Source organism: Ornithorhynchus anatinus, chromosome 1 (genome assembly GCF_004115215.2).
Source record: "Ornithorhynchus anatinus isolate Pmale09 chromosome 1, mOrnAna1.pri.v4, whole genome shotgun sequence".
NCBI classification, from domain to species: domain Eukaryota; kingdom Metazoa; phylum Chordata; class Mammalia; order Monotremata; family Ornithorhynchidae; genus Ornithorhynchus; species Ornithorhynchus anatinus.
Window position 1 is genome coordinate 162,266,318 of NC_041728.1, and position 20,495 is coordinate 162,286,812.

The 20,495-nt window shown below is 40.7% G+C and overlaps 1 long non-coding RNA gene across 2 annotated transcripts; it reads right to left on the minus strand.

Annotated features, from left to right (window-relative positions):
- Window positions 1-4,108: 4,108 nt before the first annotated feature.
- Window positions 4,109-20,191, minus strand: LOC114809108. Of its 2 annotated transcripts, none has more exons than XR_003756867.2 (4): window positions 20,010-20,191; window positions 14,365-14,532; window positions 5,386-5,455; window positions 4,109-4,344 (listed from the first exon to the last, which is right to left on the minus strand). It is a non-coding gene; the product is annotated as an uncharacterized LOC114809108 (long non-coding RNA). The 2 variants fall into 2 exon arrangements; XR_005660471.1 differs by having other exon boundaries at window positions 5,386-5,479.
- Window positions 20,192-20,495: the final 304 nt, after the last annotated feature.

Here is a 20,495-nt window from a genome sequence, read left to right on the forward strand (position 1 = left end):
TCTTATGCTGTTGAGTCATCTCCAACCTACAGTGACGTCAGGGACACATCTCTCCCAGAATGCCCCACCCCCGTCTGTAATAGTTCTGGTAGTTTATCCATAGAGTTTTCTTGGTAAAAATGCAGGATTGGTTTTCCATTGCCTCTTTCTGCTTAGTAAATTTGAGTCTCCATCTTCGACTCTCTCACATGTCACTGCTGCCCAGCACAGGTGAGTTTTGACTTGTAGCAGATTGCCTTGCACTCGCTAGCCACAGCCCAAGCTAGGGATGAATTGGGTAGGCCTCTGCCTGATTCTCTCTTCTGTAGTAGAGACCGGTAGAGGACTGGAAACTCTCCAGGTGTGAAACACTTAGTTAAGCAGTTCATATTATTGAATGACTGCATACCAATCATTTTAAGTGCTGAATTAATCATTAGGAGAGAATATGTAAGTGGGAATTAGACATGGTTCCCCTTCCAGGTGAGACTCACAATGTAAATGGGGAGAAGGGACTGGAGACAGATACTTCAGTAAGGATGTAACAGTAAATCACAACATAAACAAATATATAATGGAAACTAAAATCAGCAAGTGCTCTGGCAAGAGGAGAAGAATTTGAGGCTCCTCATAGCTTTGAGTTCAAGGCACACCTAGTGCTTGGCACATAGTGAGCGCTTAACAAAGACCATCGTTATTATATCAAACAGCAAGCATTACAGCAGTCTTTCCAAGGTTTAATGCTTGGTCATTAGGGCTTTATGCTATTAGTAATGTAATTTTATTAATGTCTGTTTTTAATTAATTTTATCTGTAACTTTGACATTCTTCATTCCCACATGGTACCTGTTTCCTTTTCACTTGGAAATGGTTAGTTCCTGTTCTATGTCAGTATTTTCTCTAAATGTGAAAGGAAAGAAATGTTGCCCTGAAGCTATAATCTAGGATTTTCCAAGTGATTAAATGTGCAACCCAGCACAGTCAGAGGATATATGTAGTTACTAATAAGTAGAAGCTAGGCCACGTAAATGTGTAGTTGTACATATTGAGAGCCTGATTACCAAGATAACACAATTTAGCTACCTGGGAATTTGGTCATTTTCCTTAAGGTGAATTTGGAGTGTTAAGTACGTAAAATATTACTCAGGATGGCTTTGGGAAAAAAAAGGTCTAGCCTATATCCACCAAATACTGGTGACCCAATCTTGCCCATCTTGCCACTAACCTTTCGCGTTTCCCTCTCCCTAGCCTGGAATTCCATCTCCCTCCATGTACACCAGACCACCACTTTCCCCACCTTCAAAACCTTATTATAGATATATCTCCTCCAAGAAACCTTACCCTATTAAGCCCTCCCTTCTCTGAGGCCTTCTCTCTTCTGTGTCATCTTCACACTTACATTAATTTTTGTTGCCTCTTCTAGACTATAAACTCATTTTGGGCAACGAACATGTCTGCCAACTCTGTTGTTTGTACTCTACTCTCCCAGAACTTAGTACAGTGCTCTGCACATAATATGCACTTAATAAATACAGCTTATGATGATGATGATGATGATGATGATGATTGATGATAAAATTTAGGACTCAGTTTAGAATACGATTTCCCCCTCCACTGGATCTCAATTTTTCAATCAGCAAGAATATTTCATTTCACAAGAATAAAGGAGGATTATTTTCATTGACTACAACAATTGCACTTATATCAAAGAAGAGGGTAAAGACTTCCACTGTAATGGTAACTCATTGAGCTGCATTACTTATGAAGCTGAATTAGAAGCACATAAAAGATGACAGCTAATACCCTGAATAAGGATAATACAGCAGCAGATTCAAAACTGTACAATTTTGTGAACAACTGGATAGCACCACCCATCTTTATATATATATTGTTGGTATTTGTTAAGCGCTTACTATGTGCCGAGCACTGTTCTAAGCGCTGGGGTAGACATAGGGGAATCAGGTTGTCCCACATGGGGCTCACAGTCTTAATCCCCATTTTACAGATGAGGGAACTGAGGCACAGAGAAGTTAAGTGACTTGCCCACAGTCACACAGCCGACAAGTGTCAGAGCTGGGATTCGAACTCATGAGCCCTGACTCCAAAGCCCATGCTCTTTCCACTGAGCCACGCTGCTTCTCCATCATTATTAGTAAATAATATTGATTATTTTGAGAGCATGGCAGTGTGATAAGTGTGAAATTTAGAGTAGTTGGAATCCCCTATCGCACTCTGATGGCATTCTTGGAAAACACTATGTTTTATGAATGATCTTTTCTTCTGAATTGCCTTATAAATGGGAATAGAAGATTTGATTCTCTAGGGTCTTAGTTTCTTTTTTTTTTAAATGATAAAATGTATTTGATAAACATTTAAATACTTCAAATATATTGATAAACAGAGTCAAGGGGAGCACTAGATTGTCTTCTCTCCCTAAGTCTATTTCTCCTACTTCCATTTTCATTATTCCACAATCGTTGCCCCAATCTCCATCCTCTTTAAACTGTATTTTCAGTTCTGCCCTAATCATTACTGATTGTATCTCATGGGAATATCAAATGCTGAATATTGAACTATTTGGGTAAAAAATGAATCTGCTTTCTTGGAACTACTATGAAGGAGACAGAGGGATTCACAGTGCCATTCTCTGATTTGAGGAATGCATCAAGGACAGAGGTCATTGGAGATCCAGGTCACCAAGACCAGGAGAAGGCCAGTGTTCTAAGACAAATTGACATTTTGCTTGCCCTTCAGCATTCCTCTTAAAAGAAATGATTTACCTCCCCTTCTTCTCCCTTCCTGTAGACTGTAAGCTCCTTGTGGGAGGGAATGTATCTGTTTATTGTTGTATTCACTCTCCCCAGTACTTAGTACAGTGATCTGCATACAGTAAGCACTCAATAAATATAATTGACTGACTCCCCTAATTTCATTACTCATTTTTTCTTGAGTCTCTACAATCTGAGAAAAGCGTGATTATTGTTGAAGATGCCTCAACTAAAACCTTTAAAGCAGTTGTTGAAAAGGGCCTTACTCTTCTGTGCCTTTTCCAAAAATTAACCTCCTGCTAATTTTAGTTCAAAGTTGGCTTGCTCATCTTAGTGAAGTGAACTATTAAGTCTCCGAGAGTTTAGTCAATACCTACATCCCATGTCTTGGTGAATTTGTGTCTTCTAAAGATTTTGAGAGATGTGTGCATCATCACATGCAGTATAGAAAATATAAATCTGATTTCCAATGCAATTTTAATGAGAAGAAGCAGTTTCAAGCTTGTTTTGCCTTCTCCTGCTTCTTCCATTTGGCTTTGATGATGTTGCTAATCACCCAGATAAGGATTAGGCTATCAAATTGGGGGTTGTGGAGGAGGATATATAGGTAGCTAATCAAGAAATAATGTGTATTAATTCAAAGCATTCTTCTTTGAAAAATCACAACATAAAAATGGATTAGCACCCACTATTTCTTACTATAATGGTGTTTCTAAATATAAAGATAATCAGATTTAGGATAAAAGAGCAATTTTGTGGAACAGTTGCTGTGCAAGTTTTAAATTGTGAGGGTGTAAGCTTGTTGACTGTTAAAATATGGTATTTCTTTTTAAATAGATGAAACGGACAATTTTTAAAGTGTATACTCCTAAAGAATACCACACTTCCCCTTGAATGTCACATAATTCCCTTCATTTCTTATTATTGTTCTTATCATTATTATTTTTGTTATGCCCTTCTATCTGTAAAGCACTGTTCTAAGCACTTGGATAGATATAAGTTAATGGGATTTTCAGTCTAGGTAGGTAGGAGAACAGGCACTAAATCTTCATTTTACAGATGAGGAAACTGACAAACAGAGAAGTTTAGTGACTTGTCCAAGGTCACACAGCCAACATGTGGCAGAGCTGGGATTAGAACCCAGGTCCTCTGACTCCCAGGCCTGTGTTCTTTCCACTAGGCCACGTTGCTCCCCTTTGACCTATATTTGTTGCAGGGTTAGTTGGGCCTCAATTCTAATCCTTTCAAGTGTTTGGCTGGATACTGTCATGAGCCCCCAACTCGTACCAACCAGAACTTTCCCAGACGAGGGTAGCCTCAGTGACATGTAAAGAGTCAAACTAAACCACCAACCACCAAGGTTACTGTGGAAAGGTTTATTTAGTTTTTAGTTGTTAGTTGAATGCCATTTGCCCCAAAGCTGCTTCTTTCATGCTGCTTCTCTTCAGTGCAGCTTCATCCACTGCTTCCCTCTGAATGCTGCTTTCCTCTTGCTCTTCTTCTCTGCTTCCTTTATCTCGATTCAAAGTGACCACCTTTTATCTGCCTTGGGTGTCACAGCTATGGCTCTACGTGGCAGTTGTTGATAGGTCCAGGCCTGTTAATTAATTAGAGAAGCAGCATGGTTCAGTGGAAAGAGACCGGACTTGAGAGTCGGAGGTCATGGGTTTGAATCCCAGATCTGCCACTTGTCAGCTGTGTGACTGTGAGCAAGTCACTTAACTTCTCTGTGCCTCACTTACCTCATCTGTAAAATGCGGATGAAGACTGTGACCCTCATGTGGGACAACCTGATTCCCTGTATACCCCAGCACTTAGAACAGTGCTCTGCATATAGTAAGCGCTTAACAAATACCAACAATATTATTATTATTATAATTAATGATGGTATTCATAAGCGCTTACTATATGTCAAGCACTGTTCTAAGTGCTGGGGTAGATACAGCGTAATCAGGTTGTCCCATGTGGGCTCACACTTTGAATCCCCATTTTACAGATGAGGTAACTGAGGCCCAGAGAAGTCAAGTGACGTGCCCAAAGTCACATAGCAGACAAGTGGTGGAGGTAGGATTAGAACCCATGTCCTCTGACTCCCAAGCCCGTACTCTTTCCACAGAGCCACTCTGCTTCTCTATACTGTGTGGAGCAAAGAGAGAAGGTCACATCTCCCTCTGTTCCCCGACTCCAGGGCTGGCAATGACCCACCCTGAAGTAGAGCACCCCAGTTCCTTCACAAGTTTCTTCTTTGTTGTTTGCAAGATCACAGTCACTAGTAAAGCAACTTGTTGCAGGCTCACCACAGATTTTACCCTGGTAATGCTGGATTTGTTGAGTCCTAGCATTTCTGGGCTTGCTGTTTGTGTTACATATTTTCTGGGGTTTTTTTATGGTATTGGCTAAGTGTTTACTATGTGCCAGCTACTGTACTAAATATGGGGATAGATACAACCTAATCAGGTTGCACACAGTCCATGTCCCATATAGGGCTCACAGTATAAGTCCCATTTAACAGTTGAGGTAACTGAGGCAGAGAGAAGTTGAGTGACTTGTCCAAAGTCACAGACAAGCAGACGAGTGGCAGAGCCCAGATCCTCTGACTCCCAGGCTCATCCTTTATCCACTAGATTAAGCAGTCTACCTTGCTTCTTGAATACTCTTCGGCATCTCATCCATGATCCAGTGAAGACAGCTCATTTCCTATTCTTCTGCTGCATCCAGAAAAAGTCAAAGGGCTAGATATGAAATCCCAAAAGATTGCCTTGGGTGTTAAGTACTGGAATCAGGACAAGCACAATTCAAGAATTAAACCACTATTAATCAGTGCGATCCATTTAAAAAATGGGTGTGTGTGATGTACTTTAAAGAGGCTACCATGTATTTCTTCCTTTGATCTGTGTAGAATCGTGTAATTCATTGAGTACCAAACAGTCTGAACTAGGGTCCTTGAACTCAGAGTGCATGTTTAACGACACCAAGACTGGCTATTGATTAAACACTGACAATGTTCACAGGGACTGAGAATCAAATACATCTTTCCCCATGGCTAGGTCTGCGATGTTCATTTCTTAATAGATGGCAAAGGAGGATTGTAAATGAGCTCTGCTGCCCCGTTCATCCTTAGAACATCAAAGGCAGAAGAATTCAGTTCTGCCTCGCTCTGTTCTCCGGTCCAACCATGATTGAAAGAATCTGTCATTTTCAATAAAACTGAAATGCTGCTATTGTCCCTTTTAAAAGGAAGTCTCATACACACTGAATCTGTTCAATCATATCTCTCCCATTGCTGCATCCCTTTCATAATTTTTTTGAAATGATGAATTTTTAATTAACCAAAATAAAACAAGGAAAGTGATACATGAGTCCTGTCAAAAAGGAAGCATAGTCAACTAAGCAAGTGAAGGTGCTCCAATTGTTTTTCCTGTTATCAAGTTTAGATATTGCTGAGATAGTCACCTGATTTCAGAAATACACCCAGCTCTCCTATATAATAAGGACATATTCCTTGTAAACCTTCCTTTTAAGGGAAACTCACGCTATAGCAGCCATCTATTCTACACAACAGGCATGAGCACAAAGTTACTTTCAATGTCAAATGACAAGATGGATCACAAGCGATGAAGTTCTGGAACAAAGTTAGTCCCAAGATATCAAAGCTATGCTCTCCTCAACACAGCTCTGCTGGGTGGGACCCATCAGGATGATGGGTGATCGTGAACTACCCAAACATCTGCTGTATGGAGAGCAGAAAGGGAGAAATCAAATACAAGGTTGACAAAATAAATGGTTTTAGGACCTGGGAAAAGAAAGCTTTGGACAACACTGCATCCCAGCTGAAAACTGGGACTTAATTACCTAGGAAAGATCCCTGCATGGTATACTGAGATCAAGAAAGGCGCATCTCTGATAAGAATCAGTGTGACTTTATAGAGAAGCAGTGTGGCTTAGCAGAAGGAGCATGGGCTTGGGAGTCAGAAGATGTGGGTTCTAATCCTGGCTCTGCCACTTGTCAACTCATGTGACTTTGGGCAAGTCACTTATCTTGTCTGTGCCTCAGTTACCTCATCTGTAAAGTGGGGATTAGGAGTGTGAGCCCCATGTAGGACAAGCTGATTACCCTGTATCTACCCCAGTGCTTAAAACAGTGCTTGGCACATAATAAGTGCTTAACAAACACCATTATTATTATTATTATTATTAATAAAGAACTCAAGAAAATGAAGTTCTGCAGCCCAGGAGCTCAACTCAACAGAGGAACTCTACACACCCATGCTTGATGATCTCCTAACCTCCTGTCTCTCCCCACTCTAGTCTATACTCTGCTGCCCGAATCATCTTTCTACAAAAACGCTCTGGGCATGTCATCTCCAGTGGTTGCCTACCAACCTTTATATCAAGCAAAAACTCCTCACTATTGGCTTCAAAACTCTCCATCACCTGGCCCCCTCCTACCTCACGCCCCTTCTCTCCTTTTACAGCCCAACCCGCACACTCTGCTCCTCTGCCACTAGCCTCCTCACTGTGCCAGAAGTAGAATGAGGGCCAGGGGTCTGTGGTGATACAGCCAGGATAGAGGCACAGTGAGAAGGTTAGCACTCTAGGAGTGAAGTGTGCAGACTGGATTGTAGAATGAGAGAAGAGGGGTAAAGTAGGAAGGGGAAGTTGATGGAGTCCTTTAAAGCCAATGATGAGCGGTTTTTGTCTGATATGGAGGTAGATGGGCAACCACCAGAGATTTTTGAGGAGGGAGGTGACATATCCTCAATGTTTTTGTAGAAAGATGATTCAGGCAGCAGAGTATGGACTAGAGTGGAGAGAGACATATCAAATATATTGTCTGTATATTTGAATATGTTATATATTTGTGTAATATCCACAAATACATATGTGCAGGCATACATTTATGTATATTATATATACAGAATGTGATGGAGTGCTACTGATTTTCTCTGTCTTCCATGCGTGTGAGTCTGTGAGACGATTGATGCTGAACGAGTTCTATCTTCCCCAGTGATTTCTCTGTTCCTTGCTTCTCCGATGAGCCACTTTTGAGTTTTCTAATGTTGTCTTGATTCAATTTTCTACTGGCAGATCTCATTCATTCATTCAATACTATTTACTGAGCACTTACTGTGTGCAGAGCACTGAACTAAGCACTTGGGAGACTACAACAATGAAAAGACATATTCCCTGCGCACTATGAGCTTACAGTCTAGAGTGGGGAGACATACATTAAATAAATCAATTACAGATATGTATATCAGTGTTGTGGGGCTGGGAGAGGGGAATAACAAAGGGAACAAGTCAGGGCAATGCAGAAGGGATTGGAAGATGAGGAAAAGTGGGGCTTAGTTTGGAAAGGCCTCTTGGAGGAGATGTGCCTTCCATAAGGCTTTGAAGGTGGGGAGAGTAATTGTCTGTAGGATTTGAGGAGGGAGGGCATTCCAGGCTAGAAGCAGGATGCGGGCGGGGTGTCAGGGGTGAGATAGAAGAGATCGAGGCACAGTGAGAAGGTTACAAGAAGGAGCGGAGTGCATGGGCTGGGTTGTAGTAGGAGAGTAGCAAGGTGAGGTAGGAATGGGCAAGTGCTTATAAGTCCTTGCTTGAGGGCAGGAACTATATCTCTTTCTTTTATTGTACTCACCCAAATACTTTGAACACTGTTCATTCATTCATTCATTCAATAGTAATTATTGAGCACTTACTATGTGTAGAGCACTGTACTAAGCGCTTGGAATGTACAATTCGGTAACAGATGGAGACAATCCCTGCCCATTGACGGGCTTACAGTCTCATCAGGGTTCTGCACACAGTAGGTATTCAATAAATACTATTAAATGAATGAACAAATTAATTAAATAGGGCACCCTCTTCAGTCATATAGCTATCAATTTTATGGGTCACTTACTTGTATAGGACTCTTTTTTGCTTAGGACAGAATAAGGGTAAGAGCAGTGGAGGTTAGGAGTGGAGCAGTCTGTTACTTTGGCAAGATTATCTCTGTGCACACTCCACAGCAGCAGCAGCAGCAGCAGCAGCAGGGTCAGACCCTACTGAGACCTAATCTGTTTTTTATACTGTGGTTAAGGAAAGATAAGTCTTTTCTACTTTTCAGAGAGTGTTCCTACCCAGGTATTTAGATGGCCCTGTAATCGTTAACCATACATTACCCGATGGATGGTGGCTAAATAAAAAAGCTTGATTGAATAGAAGAGGATGAAGAGGGAAGGGCAGTAAAATCAAGTCAGGAAAATCTACAAATCTAGAGACCCATGTGTACTAATTCCACTACTTTCTATGGGAAGGATAATTGGAGCCCTTATTGATCAAACTAGGCATTCCGGATTGAATTCTTTTCAGAGAGTCATCCAGCCAGAAACTATAGAAACACATAAAATAATCAATAATGGCATTTTAATGGTACTAAATAATGGTATTAATAAAAATAATAATAATAATGGTATTTGTTAAGTCCTTATTATATACCAAGCACTGTACCAAGCACTGAGATGAATACAAGCAAATCAGGTTGGACACAGTCCATGTCCCACTTAGTGGAAAGAGCACGGGCTTGGGAGTCAGAGGTTGGGGGTTCTAATCCTGGCTTCGCCACTTGTCAGCTGTGTGACTTTGGACAAGTCACTTAACTTTTCTGCGCCTCAGTTACCTCATCTGTAAAAAGGAGATAAAGATTGTGAGCCCCGCAAGGGACAACCTGATTACCTTGTATCTACCCCAATACTTAGAACAGTGCTTGGCACATTAGTAAGTGCTTAACAAATACCATTATTATTATTATTGTTATTAACATAATTTCACAGAAAAGGCAATTGAGGCACAGGGAAGCAAAGTACTTGTTTAAAGTCACAAAGCAGACAAGTGGCAGAGGCAGGAATAGAACCCAGTTCCTCTGACTCCCAGGCTCATACTCTATCCACTAGGCTTTGTTTCCCTACTACAACTTTCAGAGGTAACAGGGTCTGGGGAATAAAGCCTTCACTACTTTATAAAGAACAATTTGTGGTTTCTCCTCCTCTATGGCAAGGTGGACAGATCTAACTTATCTGATTAGAGAATATCTCCCAATTCCCATTCCACTAACACATCTCCCTTGAGCATCTCTAAATACCAGTTTCACTACACTCATATATAATAATAATATTGGTATTTGTTAAGCGCTTACTATGTGCCGAGCACTGTTCTAAGCGCTAGGGGAGATACAGGGTAATCAGGTTGTCCCACGTGAGGCTCACAGTTAATCCCCATTTTACAGATGAGGGAACTGAGGCACAGAGAAGTTAAGTGACTTGCCCACAGTCACACAGCTGACAAGTGGCAGAGCCGGGAGTCGAACTCATGACCTCTGACTCCCAAGCCCAGGCTCTTTTCCACTGAGCCACGCTGCTTCCCCACAGTACGAGTTCTTCATTGTTTCTGCATTTATATGAATTATTTCTGCGTTTATATGATGGAATCAAATACTTGATGGATTTTTGCAGTAGCTAAAAATCGTTCTCTCAGTGGAATAGCACTCTGCCTTCCTCAGATGATTTTCTCGGTAAATTTCAGAAATATTAGCAGTTTGGAATACACATATCATGTTAGAATGAATTAATATGGTGGCAATTGGCATTTTGAGTGGGTTTTATTAGCAAAGGTCTCTTAGTGGGAAAACGGTGAATATATTATCTAATGCAATTGATTCATCACATACTAATTATGCCCCCCAAAGCAATGGATTTGACATCTGTTTTATTCTGCTTCTTTCCTCTTTTTTACATTCAATCTGTCAACTCTTGCGCAGCTTAACAACAGGGGCTGTGAGCAGCAGTGCATTCAGATCACTGATGAACACTCCAGGTGCCAAGGCTTTCCACACTACCAGCTGAAACGAGGTGGCAAACCCCGTGAATGTAAGTCACAGGAAGCTCATATTACCTAGTGCAAATGAACTCAAAACTGAAAGGAGTAAAGTCCCTTTCCAGAAGCGTGTGGCATTCTTCAAGGCTAGGTGATGGGTAATATATATTATTTTACAGTGTTCCTTACACCTTTTTGGCCACAAACAACTGTTGGCCTTTTCTCAAAAATATCTGATTAAATCTACAATTTCTGTAGTTTGGATTTCACTTCTGGGAGGTTTTATGAAGATATAACTGACTAAGCATTCTAATTCCTGTCTACGTGTTAATATTTGGATCCATTAAGGCAGATACATTTTAACATTATGAAACCTGCCATATTCTGGAACATCTAATGAGCACAGTTTTTACATTTTGAGAAAATGTTAAATGAAAAAGGTAATGATGGATGCTGTTAAATCTTGTTTGCTTCTACAGATATGCCACATCATAGTAACTGAATCTCACACCCCAGTCTGATGATGATGCTGGTATTTGTTAAGCACTTACTATGCGTCAAGCACTGTTATCAGCCCTGGGATAGATATAAGATAATCAGGTTGGACACAGTCCCAGCCCTAAATTGGGCTCACAGTCTTAATACCCATTTTACAGATGAGGGAACTAGGGCTCAGAGAAGTTAAGTGACTTGCCCAAGGTCACACAGCAGACAAGTGGCAGAGCCGGGATTAGAACCCATGATCTCTGACTCCCAAGCCCATGCTCTTTTCACTAAGCCACGCTGCTTCCCTACTGCAGAGAACTATATTAACTCACCTCAGTCCCCCTTATAAGTCATCATCCATCCTTTTCCTAGCCCAATCAAAACTCTGTGATGGTCTGGTGACAGTTATATGTATTTCAAGGAGGAACTTGAAATGGTAATTGAAAGAAATAACCCCAAGTCTTCAATAACCTTTGCCACTTGTTATATATGCTTTATTATTATCCTGTGCAGAGATAGAACTCAGCTTCTGACACATCAACCTCTATTAAGAGAGAATTCAAGTTTGCCAACAAGGAAAAGCAAAGGATGGGTGATTGATTCCCTTATGAAAAGAATATGGATTTGGCTTTATGTTCCACTAGACTCCAGTACATATGGATGTAAAGTCCCACCCATTCACAATATGGGGGCTTATCACTGTCACACAACACTAACAGCAGCAGTTTGCCGACAACTGATTGGTTAATGGAATTGAAAAAGTGTATGCGCAATATCATAGGTTTCCGGTTATCTGTGGGAAAAGAAGATTATTGGTATCATGATTTATTCTAAATTCTTTAAAAGTGAAACTTGGAAGAATTTCAATGAGCTTATTACTCTATATAGAGTTTGTGAAGACTACAAAAGTATCTTATCATTTTCAGGCATGCAAGAATGACATTAACCTTTTAGACTGTGAAACCATTGTCGGGCAGGGATCGTCTCTATCGGTTGCCAAATTGTACATTCCAAGTGCTTAGTACAGTGCTCTGCACACAGTAAGCGCTAAATAAATACGATTGTTTGAATGAATGAACATTGTCTTAGTTAACTCAAACATTCCTTATGGGTAGGCATCGTGCCTATGAACTCTATTGAATCGCACTGCATACAGTGTGTGCAATAAATACCATGGATTGATTGGCAGTTTTAGTATTTCAGTGTAATCGGGGTAAAAAATGCATCTGTCTATAATTATTTTCTCTTCTGCTGGCTATTACCTGCTTTGTTCCAAACCTCCATTAGTGATAAAACCAGTAAGCAGCATCCAGAATATCAGGTGGTTATGAACCATTCAGGTTGGTAATGCCAAACACCTGGAGAATATAGACACCTGCAAGAAGCTTTACAGTGATGCCCATGCTCACTATGCATCCCTGGGGAGTTCGAGAGATCCCATACAAAATACCTGCACCAGGGAAGAATATGAAGATTTTCACCATTATGAGAGGTGAGTGAGAGATCATAAAGAAATAATAAAACCACTTTGAGAATTGAGGTAACCTGCCAATGTGTGAACTTATGGCTTTTGTGCTAAGACTGAATTGTCACCATTTCAATAGCCTTGAAAATTGATAGACCTTGATGATGAACCTTGCTAAGATCTATCCACATGTACTCATAGGTTAACATTATAATCTATGGTGTCTTCCTCAAATATGAATAATTACACAGATGCATACAACATCATAGAGTAAAGTTCACTTATGACTGTATGTGAGGCTGAAAAGGCAAATGTAGGATCCAGAGACTTGGTCAAAACAAGCACAGAAAAATTATTATTATCACCATTATTGTTAATATTTATGTTATTAATTGTAAATTTTTATTATGGTATTTGTTAAGCACTATGTGTCAACCACTGTTCTACATGCTGGGGTAGATGCAAGTTAATCTGGTAGGACACCATCCTTGTCCCACATGGGGCTCACATTCTAAGAAGAAGGGAGAACAGGTATTGAACCTCCATTTTACAGTTGAGAAAACTGAGGCACCGAGAAGTTAAGTGACTTGTCCATGGTCATACAGTAAGCAGTTAATTGCAGAGCCGGAATGAACCCAGGCCCTCTAATATCCAGACCCATGTTTTATTTCCACTAGGCAACACTGCTTCTCAGAAAATGTTTCTCTTTGTGTGTATATATACATAAATTATGCATTTTTCTCCCCTGGGTTCCATAATCAATAATAAAGAAACTAGTAGTCAAGAAATATGCCAAAGATTAATGTTAGGAAGACTTGCTATGAAGAGGCTGGAAAAACTCATTAAATGGGATGTTACGATTGCCACAAAAATACAAGTTGTCAATTTTATGGTGTTTCCAGTGACACTCGATGGATCTGAAAGCTGGACGGTGAAAAAACAGGATAAAAAGAACATTGATTCTTTTGAAATGTGGTGTTGGAGAGGCTTTTGAGAATACTATGGACTGCCCCAAAAACAAATGAATGGATTTTAGAGCAAATTAAGCCAAATTGGCCTTGGAAGGCCAAATGACTAGACTTAGGTTAGCATCTTTTGGACACATAATCAGGAGGACTAATTCTCTGGAGAAGACATTAATGCTAGAAAAGTCCAGGGAAAATGAGGAAGAGGCAGACCAGCAGCTAGATGGACAGAGACCATAACAATGATAACGGAAGAACTGTTAGAAAGTTGCGGGTTATGGCCGAGGACAGGACGTTCTGGAGAAAATATATCCATGGAGTCGATATGTATTGGAAATGACTTGATGGCACTTAATAATAAGAAATAATAATATGCTGTAGTAATTTACTGTACACATATTTGTAAGGTGCATCATCAAGGTACACCATTTTTCAAGGTTATTACTGAAATGGTGACTTCAGTTACACAAATACACTCCATATAATTGTCCTTTGTACTTATAGATGATGTTTAGGACAGTGAAATACACCATGAGTGTGTGTGTGTGTGCGACTGAAAAGGCCACATTCCTGGCCACATTGTGTGTGCACAAAAAATCTCTTCCTAATTGAGTTGATTGATTTTGGCAGAACATAGCACCGCTTTTCATCTTTCATTCATTCAATCATACTTATTAAGTGCTTACTGTGGGCAGAGCTTGGTACTAAGTGCTTGGGCAAAGTACAATACAATAGTAAACAGTGACATTTCTGGCCCACAATGAGCTGTCTCTTGTACATCACAAAGTTTTGGCTCAAAAAGAGCTTTTCCTTTCTTGGTAGTAATATACCACCTTATTTTTACCTCAGAAATCCCGTTTTCAGTTTGAATATAACATTGTCTGGTGTTCTGTTTTTCTCTGTTCTCCTTGTTTTCATTTTCCCACTTTCAGTTCCTCATGTAGTACTTGTTTGGTTATCATCGCATTGTTTATTTTCTTTGCATGTCTCGTCTCATGAGAAGCAGTATAGCCTAGCAGAAAGAGTAAGGGTGTGGGAGTCAGAGGACCTGGGTTCTAATTCTGCCTCTGCCAAGTGCTTGCTGTGCGACCTTGGGCACTTCACTTCTTTGTGCCTCAGTTTCCTCAACTATAAACAGGGCTTACATTATTGTGGGCAGATAATTTGTTGTATTGTAGTCTCCCAAATGCTTAGTACAGTGCTCTGCACAGTAAACACTCAATAAATACAATGAATGAATGAATTACTGTTCTCCCTTCTTCTTAGACTGTGAGCCCCATGTGGGACAAGGACTGTGTCCAACCTAGTTAGCTCATATCTACCCCAGTGCTTACAGCAGTGTTTGACACATAGTAAGTGATTAACAAATAAATAATAATGATGATGATGATGATTGTGGTATCTACCCCAGTGCTTAGTACAGTGCTTGGCACATAGTCACTGCTTAGCAAATACCATCATTATTATTAGTGAAGCAGAATGGCCTAGTGGCAAGAACACGGGCTTGGGATTCAGAGGGCCTGGGTTCTAATCCCAGCTCCACCATTTGTCAACTGTATGACCTTGGGCAAGTCACCAAACTTCTCTGTGCCTCAGTTACCTCATCTGTATAATGAGGATTGATACTGTGAGCCCCATGTGGGACAACCTGATTAACTTGTATCTATCTCAGAGCTTAGAAAAGTGCTTGGCACCTAGTAAGCACCTAACAATTACCATAATTATTATTATTATTATTATGCGCTTACTATGTGCCAGACACTATACTAAATGCTTGAGTAGTTACAAGGTAATTGGATTGCACACAATCCTTGTCCCACATATAGATCACCATCATAATACCTCCTTTAAAGATAATAATAATCATAGTAACAATAATAATAGTAATCATAATAATAAATAATCCAGAATGGCTGTGTTTTGCAGAACACAGTTTAGCTGCCAGGAAACTGTGTGAAACTGTGACTTTAGTGGAAAATTTAATTGCTTATGATCCTGCCTTGCTATTTGTTATTGAATAGAGTCTATAAATGTTGCAGATGGATCCACTCATGAGACCAGATGTGATAGCTTATGAGGTCCAGGTCTTTCAGGTCTAGGAAAGCTCAGACGAAGACTTCAACTCTCTAGCTCTTTCATTCAGTCTGGAGCCTATTACCAAGTTGCTTGCTACACTCTGTTTAACAGTCTCCCAAATGATGTGCTGACCTTCTTGATTCGATCTTCTACCTCTTTGTCTATCAGCACATCGTTGGTCAGTGGGCTGTCAAGGTAACAGAATTCTGGGAGTACTTAGCTCTGTATTGCTATTATAAATTTTGCTCATATATGCAGCTTCCCTGGTGCTGACACAACACAATGGTTTTCTTTAGATCTATCATCAGCCCATAACACCTAGTTAATTTGGAGAAGCAGTTTACTGTGATTTGTATGTTTTCTTCCATGCATACTTAGGGCACAGTCATCTGCATATTACCATTCTTAAATCGTTAGTGAGCATTTAAGATGATCATGAAAAACCACCGAAAAAGTAATTGAATGTTATATAAACAAACAAACCAAAAAAATACTGAACAAAAAAGACACAAGTTATACTGTGGACAAAAATGTATTGTCACATTTTTTTAACTGTAAGAAGAGACCTTCATTTAATACCCTATCTAAATGAAAGGTTGTTCTAGCTGAGAACTTGGCTTCAGGGATGTGTGGAAGTATAAAGTCCTAGGGAGAACACAAACCCAGATCATTCCAGATTTGGGAAAGACTTGGCTATTAGCTGGAGGAGATAGGTTTGGCTCTTGTTTGCTGTACCCATGCTGAGGTCTGAGTCCACATCATTATTCATTCATTCATTCCAGAGCACTGATTCTGGAAGCAGAAGATGCTATTCTTCAGCATTCATTCATTCATTTAATTGTATTTATTGAGTGCTTATTGAGTACAGAACACTACATTGAGTGCTTGGGAAAGTATAATGCAGCAATAAAGAGAGACAATCCCAGTCCACAGCAAGTTCACAGTCTGGAGGTGGGGAGACAGACATCAATACAATTAAACATACATCAATATAAATAAATAAAATTACAGATACATAAGTGCTGTGGCGGGAGAGGAGATCAAAGGGAGCAAGTCAAGATGTGACAAAAGGGAGATGAGGCAAATTGGGGCTTAGCTAAGCAAAGATCTGTCTAGTAGGCTCCTCCTCTACAGTGGAAGCTCCTTGGGGGCAGGGAACATATCTACCAAATCGGTTGTATTGAACACTCCCAAACACTAAACGCAGTGCTCTGCACACGGTAAGCACTCAATAAATACCAGTGAATGATTAATTCCTCTCCTCAGCTTGGAACTCCTTTCCCTAACAAAATCCACTAGACCATAAATTTAAAATCTCTCTAAAATCGCTCCTTCACCAGGTTGATGTCCCCAGTTGATTCACAACAGCCACCCGCAATGTGTGTATCCTTTAACCTTATTCTTATCACTATGATGCATATGTATATGTCTATATATTTATATGCCTTCAATTAGTTACTTTAGTTGTGATATTTTTGTACTACTTCCTATTGATACTTTTCTTTCCTTTGGCCTTGAATATCTATTATCACTCAGCTGTAAGCTCTATAAGGGAAAGGAACATGTACCTTGCTAAAAGAAATTAGTACAGTTATCAGTACAGGCTGATAACAGCCTATGTAGGTGATTGATTTATTGAGGATTGAGCATCTTGCCATCAAAGGAGTGCAATGAGAAGCAGCATGGCTCATTGGAAAGAGCCCGGGCTTGGGAGTCAGAGGTCATGGGCTCTAATCCCTGCTCCGCCACTTGTCAGCTGTGTGACCCTGGGCAAGTCATTTAACTTCTCTGTACCTCAGTTACTTCATCTGTAAAATGGGGATTAAGACTGTGAGCCCCATGTGGGACAACCTGATAACCTTGCATTTACCCCAGCACTTAGAACAGTGCTTGGCACATAGTAAATGCTTAACAAATACCATAATTTATTATTATTATGCCTCAATAATTGCCTCAATCTCATCTTTACCCTTTTGATTAATCAGTCCAATTAATCCACTGAATTTACTGAGTGCTTACTGTGTGCAGAGCACTGTACTAAGCACTTGAGAGAGTAGAATATAACACTGTTGGTAGGCTTGGTTCCTGCCCACAGCGAGTTTACAGTCTGCAAGGGGAACAATACTAATGATGGTGACGTCTTTGTTAGCCTCTGGCATCTCCTCTGTGTTCCACAGGTAGAGGAAGAGTTTGTAAAACACATGAAGCAGTGTTCCCCTCCATGATGATCTATTTTAGCAGCATTCCCTGTAGGAGTACTGTCATTATGAACCAGACCCCATAATTTGGCAAAGTCTTCCAAGATGGTGGGATTACTTGCCACCTCAAATATTAAACTATGTCTGTCATCAGTCTAGTGACAAGGTGGTGGAGCCAGGCAAGAGGAAGGATGGAATACCCGAGTGATCCAGGCACTAACCCTCCTGTAGTTGCTCACTGTCCACCCCTCTTCCTCTCCTCTGTCTCATGGAGGGGTGGCGGCCATGGGGAATGGGGGATTTAGAAAGGAGCCGCCTGCCTCGGGGAATGGAGATGTAGGATTGTGGGGTTTATGGAGGTGGTGATGGAGACAGTAATGGAGGCTATGATGGAGAAACCATGGTGGAAGTGGTGATGGAGACATTAATGGTGGCAGTGATGGACATGGTGATGAAGGTGATAACAGAGACCATGATGGAAGCCATGATGGAGGCTGTGATGGTGGCAAGTATCACCCCAACCTCCACCAAAGAATATCACAAGGGGTGCTGGGAACCTCACATGGATGAATTTACATCTAGTTTTGATAGTAAATATACATTTTTGTGGCATTTGTTAAGTGCTTACTTTACACCAGGCACTGTTCTAAGCACTAGGGTAGTTCCAGGGTAATCAGGTTGGACAGAGTTCATGTCCCACATAAGACTCACAGTCTTCAACCCCATTTTACAGATGAGGGAGCTGAACCACAGAGAAGCAAAGTGACTTTCCCAAGGTCACACAACAAGCAAGTTGACAAATGTGGGATTAGAACCCAGATCCTTCTGACTCCCAGTACCGTGCTGAATCCACTAGGTCTCTAAATCCTCTAAATTCTCTGGAATTTTCATGAGAAAAAAGACTGGTGTTCTATAGCAAATACAAATCACTGGCCTGAAAATCCATCCTTCCAGAGGTAAGGATTGTTGTGTCCTCTTTCTTCTCCTTGAGATACCTGAGAAGCAGCGAAGGGAGGGAAATATTTCGATCCCAGATAAGCGGACTGTGAGTGGCAGGTGTTCTAATCAGTCAGATCCTGTATGTAGGAACTAATTAGAAGGCTCGGCTCATGAAGGGGTCATAAATCAGCCCCTTCAACTAGGTGGAGGATGATTAATCCATCAATCAATCAACTGTATTTTTTGAGCTCTTACGGTATGCAAGAGGACTGTACTTACTGTGTGCAAGAGCTTGGGAAAGTAGGATACAACAGAGTTGATAAACACATTCTCTGCCTACAACAAGCTTACAGTCCAGAGAGATCCGAGAAAGGTGCCCAGGCACATCTGCAATTAGCCAAATGAGCAACCAAATCATTTTCACGTTTGTGGGTAGTCCATCATGTCCAGATCTTCCCTGCTTTTTCATGGACTGTGAACCATTCATTCATTCAATAGTATTTATTGAGCGCTTACTATGTGCAGAGCACTGTACTAAGCACTTGGAATGTACAAATCAGTAACAGATAGAGATAGTCCCTGCCCTTTGACAGGCTTACAGTCTAATCGGGGGTGAGGGGTGGGGCAGCATGTCTTAGTGGAGAGAGCATGGGTTTAGGAGTCAGAAGGACCTGGGTCCTAATCCTGGCTCTGCCTCATGTCTGCTATGTTACCCTGAGCAAGTCACTTAACTTCTCTAGGCCTCAGTTACTTTGTCTGTAAAATGGGGGTTAAGAGTATTGAGCCCCATGTGGGACAGCGATTGTGTCCACCCCAATTAACTTGTATCTAACCAGAGTGCTTAAAACAGTGCGTGACACAGAGTTAGCACTTAACAAATACCATAATCATTATTATTAGCTGGGACTAGTGTCATGGCATCACAGGTTAAAAGGTTCTATATGCTATAGAGAAGCAGCATAGCTCAGTGGAAAGAGCACGGGCTTGGGAGTCAGCGGTCATGGGTTCGAATCCTGGCTCTACCACTTGTCAGCTGTGTGACTGTGGGCAAGTCACTTCACTTCTCTGTGCCTCAGTTACCTCATCTGTAAAATGGGGATTAAGACTCTGAGCCTCACGTGGTACAACCTGATTACCCTGTATCTCCCCCAGTGCTTAGAACAGTGCTCTGCACATAATAAGTGCTTAACAAATACCAACATTATTATTATTATTATGTAGGCTTTCACCATCAACGGTACAACATTTGTTCAGATGAATTTTGAAATGCAGTTACCATTTCTTCAGGATTCCCTTCTTATCTGGGCTAGGACTGATGCACAAGCAGTACGTCTGTAATGTCATTATTCAGAGGTTCTTGGTTTTGTGGGTGTCTGTAGAGTCTGGAATCTTTTCATCTTCCACATTCCACTGCATGGCCATGTATTTCCATAGCAAGAGGTGGATGTCACAGCACAGGTTTCTATAAATGGCATTTGAGTCAAGGAGGTGTTATATGGTGTTGTTGATATAGATAGTGTTTTGCTGCAATTAATCAATTTTTGGCATTTATTAAGCATTTTCTATGCACAGAGCACATTCTGTATTAAGCACTTAATTGTCTTTTTTATCTGAGTCATTCACATCAAACCAGTCTTGGTGACTACCCTTGTCCATTTCCAAGTTTTTGATGACTGCCTACTAGGAAAATGTAAATTAAATGTGGCCTTAATATACAGAAGCCTTTTCAGATAGTTTTACATAGGGACTGGCCTTTACTTTG